Genomic DNA, 6,000 nt, shown 5'->3' on the forward strand with positions numbered 1-6,000 from the left:
CAATATTTCTACGAGGCTTGTTCTCCTCTTTCCAATGATATAAAATATAGCCGTGTGTTATTCCGTTAACCCAAATCGATCAAATTTGTTGACTGGGCACCCTACTATAACTAATGAAGTATATTTTAACAAGAATGTGTAGTAATTGTAAATATACTTTGTGTCCAATTTAGGATTTGATATTTATTTTATAATTGATTGCAACAGCCAATAGTCTCTATTTAAAGCTGACAGTAATTTATAATTTTTGTTTTTATAACAGTTACAGCCTTAATATGTTACACTCCTAGACAATGAAGATGGTTTCATGGTAGATCGATTGCATATGAGGATCAGTAGCATGTAGGTATTTGGTATTACTTTATGTTTATGTGTCTGGTAACAAAAATCAGTTTTCCCTGGAACAACAGCTTAAATTAGATTTTATTACAAATTGGTCTAAAATTTCTTTTATGCAAATTTATACTCATATAGTATATTTTGATGAAAATTTATAGAAATTGCTTATATACCCCTCTTCAAATTAGGATTTGACATAAAAAATGCATCATATCAATTTTGAATTAATTGTGACAACCAATTTTCTATATTTAAAGCTGATACTGATTTAAATTTTTATGTTTTTGTTGCAGATACAGCCTAAGTATGTTACACTCCTTGACAATGAAGATGGTTTCATGGTATATAGCACACGAGGATAAAGTAGCATGTAGGTATTTGCTCATTATAATTGTACTTTTAACTCTTTTTATATGTGTTATTTAACAAAAATCAGTTTTTCCCTGGAACAACTTGAAATGTTATTACAAATTGGTCTAAAATTTCTTTTATTCAAATATTTACTGTAATGAGGTATATTTTGATAAGAATTAAGTAAAGTAATTGTAATTATACTAGTCTCGAATTTAGGATTTGACATAAAACATGCATTACATAAATTTTTGAATTGATTGCAACAGCAAAAAGTCTTGATTTAAAGCTGATACTAGTTTACAATTTTTGTTTTTGTTACAGATACAGCCTAAATATGTTAACAATCCTCGACAATGACGATGGTTTCATTGTAGATAGCACATTAGGATGTGTCGCATGTAGGTATTTATTCATAACAATTATTGTTCTTTAAACTATGTTTATATTTGTAAGGTATTAAAATCAGTTTTCACTGAAACAACAGATTGAAGCTTTAGAACAAACTGGTCTACAATTTCTTTTATTCAAATTTATTCTTTAATGAAGTATGTAGAGTAATTGTAATTATTATACTTCATGTCAAAATGGCAGATTTTGATTGGTTAATACGAGGGAGACAATTTACTCTATGCTATGGCAAATACTCTATTACCCTTCACGGAGACGCTTGATCAAGTGTGCGCTTTATTAAATACGGATGGTTATGTACAAGACGTCATAGTTTATTTCTTTGAATTTGAAATTTAATAGACTAATAACAGAACATTCAGTATAATAAATTAAATAACGCATATCTGAGAGGATGATAGAGCAGATTGTTACCCCTCGAAAAGACATTTCGGGGTAACAATCTGCTCTATCACCCTCTCAGCTATGTGTTATTTATATAATATATGTCTCCAATTAAGGATTTGACATAAAACATGCATCACATTAATTTCTGAATTGATTGAAGCAGCATAAAGTCTTGATTTTGAAGCTGAAACTTAATTTATAATTTTTGTTTTTGTTGCAGATACAGCCTAAATATGTAACGCTCCTATACCATGAAAGATGCTTCCATTGTAGAAGGCACATTAGGATGAATCACATGTAGGTATTTGGTCATTACAATTGTTCTTAAAACTATGTTTGTATTTGTTAGGTATTAAAAATCAGTTTTTCCTGGAACAACAGCTTGAAATTTTATTACAAATTGGTCCTACATTTCTTTTATTGAAATATTCACTGTAAATGAGGTATATATTAAAATAAGAATGTAAAGTGATTGTAAAAACACTTGTCTCCAATTTAGGATTTGACATAAAACATGCATCACATTAATTTCTGAATTGATTGCAACAGCAAAAAGTAGATTTAAAGCTGAAATTAATGAATAATTTTTGTTTTTGTTACAGATACAGCCTACATATGTAACACTCCTATACCATGAAAGATGCTTCTATTGTAGAAAGCACATTAGGATGAATCACATGTAGGTATTTGGTCATTACAATTGTTCTTAAAACTATGTTTGTATTTGTTAGGTATTAAAAATCAGTTTTCCTGGAACAACAGCTTGAAATTTTATTACAAATTGGTCCTACATTTCTTTTATTGAAATATTCACTGTAAATGAGGTATATTTAAATAAGAATGTATAGTGATTGTAAAAACACTTGTCTCCAATTTAGGATTTGACATAAAACATGCATCACATTAATTTCTGAATTGATTGCAACAGCAAAAAGTAGATTTAAAGCTGAAATTAATGAATAATTTTTGTTTTTGTTACAGATACAGCCTACATATGTAACACTCCTATACCATGAAAGATGCTTCCATTGTAGATAGCACATTAGGATGAGTTCCTGTATAGATTGACCGTGTTAACTCGTTTTAGTTAGTTGTTCCTTGCTGGCGGGGTCGTCTATGATAGAGATTTTTCCATGATTTGGTATTGCACATAAAATACAATGAAATGCTCATCAATTTTAAATGTTACGATTTTCTTTCTGTATTATACTATATATGCTTATCCTTGTTTGCATGATTATTATTTTGATAAAGATAAAATCTGATGTCTAGGTTATTGGCAATATGAATATATTGTTTGTTTTGTTTAAGCCTATATATTTATTGGAAAGATTCGTAAATGAAATTTATTTGACAAAACCAAAGATTGGATTTGTATGTACTATACAAATCCTTGACAAAACCTATGTTACATCTCATTATACCCCTTCAATGGTGATGCACATGTCCACCCATCCTTTTGTCCTGTCTCAAGTTTGCTTTCTACTGATGAATGACAATTTGCCTACTGTCATGGACAACAATAAAATGCAGGTCAAGTTTGATTTTGAAGATTTTGAAATTTATCTTTGAATAAGGCATACATGAGTTACCTTTAGAGGTGTAATACCACAAAATAATGGCAAAATCAAAAGCTCAAACACACCAAACGAATGGATAACAACTGTCATATTCCTGACTTGGTACAGGCATTTTTTTATGTAGAAAATGGCGGATTAAACGGGTTTGATAGCTAGCTAAACCTCTCACTTGTATGGCAGTCGCATAAAATTCCATTATATTGACAACGATGTGTGGCCAAAACAAATAGACATAATAGGTAAAAATGTCAAAAATAGGGGTACAGCAGTCAACATTGTGTCATAATCTTAATTACTATAAAACAAAAACAAGAATATGTAATAAAGAAACGCAAAAAGGCATATAGACAAAACACAACAGCAAAAATGCGAGACAAGAATACAAACACTAGTAACCCGACGTTAGCTTGATCGGCCAAAAAGGTATTAACGCTATCAAGGATTTTTGTATAGTAATACTATACAAATCCTTGACGCTATTTAAAAAAGATTAATGAAGATTTGATAAAGATTGACAAAAATTAAAAATTGTTTTTAATCCATTTCAATCCATATCAAATTATTTTAATGCCAGTCAAATAGATTCCCTTGTTGTCATTCAAGTTAGTTTCAGATGTGGTTAAGCTGTGTCGAACTAATTGGCCACATCCCCGTTAAACCATTTTAAAATGCCTTTAATTCGTATTAAACAGTGTTTGTACAGGTAAATCACTAAAGCAAAACAAACCCGATGTGTCTATCGTTTATTTGTTTCAAACTTAATCGATTTTAGATATAATACTAAGTAAAGTAACATGCTTCAAAATTAAAATAAATGTAAGAAAATTAAAAAAACTTTGAAATATCGATGCTTGATTAAAAAAATGCAAAAATTGTGAATCTGTTAAAAATAAAATAGTAAGATATATAACATAATTTTAATTTGCCCAAATGCAGTAGCTCTTTATCTCACATTTTTCGTTTCAAAGATTGCTAACTGATATGAAAACTCGTGGCAAGTAAAGTGTGGTTTCTTACAAATACTTGCGAAAAATAAAAAACAGGAAAGAGAATTAGAAGGTCGTAATTGCACTCATTGGCGCGAAGTGAAAGATGCTTTAAAAAAATTATAAAATAAATAGATTGAAATAAATTTGTGAGGTGAAATGATCACTTTAATTTCTGTCAAAATTTGTCCTTATTATATGCGTAGAATTAATGTATTCCTGTATATTTACCTTTTCTTTTTTTCTGTTTTCCTATATTGTAATCGTTATTTTAATATATAGACACGCACGTAAAAGGAACAGACATTATTCATTGTGTACATAATTTAGATCAATGCATCTTATATTTTAGGTTAAAAAAAAACATTTACAATTAAAATGTCAATTGTTCTTGAACAATTGAGAGGTCTTTCCTTTTCATAATGTAAAATATATGTTTCAATAGGCGTAGAATGCACTGAAAAGCTCTTTAACACACTTAAAACCCTTTAAATATGACAAAAACACATAATCCGCTATTTGGGACATGACCTTGACTTTGACCTTCTGACCTTGGTCAAGGTCATTGGTCCAGGATGTCATTTCAAAAGACCCCATGGGTCTAGGACCTTTGGTTCAAGAGTAAAAGCTAATTTTGTCTTTTCAGAAACAGTTAATTGGGGTTATGCCCCTTACAGATAGGTCAAATCTCTTTGGTCATAATGTAAAAAAGTTTTGCCTCTATGACCCAAACATTTTTCACTATTTACTATTTCTGTAAGTATAATCGTTTATGAGATATCCAATGAAAAGTGGTTAGGTCAAAGGTCAAGGTCAACCTTAAAGCTTTAAAACACACTGAAAATCCTCAAAAGGTCAAAAACACATAATTTGTTTTCTGAGACATGACCTTGACCTTTGAGCTTGTGACCTTCGTCAAGGTCATTGGTCCCAACTGTCATTGCTGAAGACCCCATGGGTCTAGGACCTTTGGTTATATAGTAAAAGCTGATTTTGTCTTTTCAGAAACCTGAAATAGGGGTTATGCCCCTTACAGAAAGGTCAGATTTCTTCCATCAAAATGTAAAAAAGTTGCGCCTTATTGACCCAAACATTTTCCACTACTCAAAACTTCTGTAAGTATAATGGTTTCTGAGATTATCCCATAACAAGGTGTAAGGTCAAAGGTCAAGGTCAACATACAAATTTGACCTTGGGGCATTTTCAAAGTCACATAAATTGATGATCATTGGTGAAATCCTAGGTGGCTACGACTTACGGTTTCTGAGTTTTAGTGGCCAACCGACTTCGGTTAATTTTCATAGGGGCATAACCCTACCAATGAGTCGTTGAATCTTTTTGATCCAAATGTAACGAAGAACCTCGGTCTGGTCATGAACAAATTTCACCCTTCGGTTTTTTTGTACCTATTATGGTTACGGTGTTTGAACGATAACAAGGTTTTTAGGTTTCGGAGGGATAACTCAGGACCGACAAAATTTTACGACTCGCAGGGTGAGTTCCGGATAGGTATTTATGACACCGATACAAAGTGTGAACATGAAAGCGACACGTCTTTCGGTTAAGGCTGCTAACTTCGTCAAAGTTTGGCGGAAAAAGAATAATAATAAACAGAAGAAATACAGTAAGGTCTTTCCCTTTTGAAAAAGGAAAGACCTTAATTATACCGACATTTAAAAATAGCTTGTAGTTAAAAACAATTTGTTGTTAAATATATCATTGATATAGATAATGTTGACATTTGTTGAATTCATTTAGTAAACAGTTTAGTCTTGCTAAAAATTGTAAATAAAGTAACAGCTCAATGAACTTTTCAAACTGTGTAAAATTGTAATACCGGTCACTGGTGCAAAACGTGCGTTAATTGTGGAAAAGCAGCAAATGTCAAGCGAAAATTGAATCGTAGTTACGAAGGGGTTATCGTGCTGTCCACACGTAAAAGAAAT

General features: G+C 31.1%; 1 long non-coding RNA gene across 13 annotated transcripts in view; it reads left to right on the top strand.

The window, feature by feature from the left end:
- LOC127733053 (uncharacterized) overlaps positions 1-2,777 on the top strand; it is a 112,977-nt gene extending 110,200 nt beyond the window's left edge. For all 13 annotated transcript variants that reach the window (XR_007996672.1, XR_007996673.1, XR_007996674.1 and 10 more), the window contains 6 exons: positions 263-342; positions 633-709; positions 1,015-1,091; positions 1,709-1,785; positions 2,091-2,167; positions 2,470-2,777. This is a non-coding gene — a long non-coding RNA (uncharacterized LOC127733053). The remainder of the gene's footprint in view (positions 1-262; positions 343-632; positions 710-1,014; positions 1,092-1,708; positions 1,786-2,090; positions 2,168-2,469) is intronic.
- The last annotated feature ends 3,223 nt before the right edge of the window (positions 2,778-6,000 follow it).

This window comes from Mytilus californianus, unplaced genomic scaffold, assembly GCF_021869535.1.
Source record: "Mytilus californianus isolate M0D057914Y unplaced genomic scaffold, xbMytCali1.0.p SCAF_3, whole genome shotgun sequence".
Taxonomy (NCBI): Eukaryota; Metazoa; Mollusca; class Bivalvia; order Mytilida; family Mytilidae; genus Mytilus; species Mytilus californianus.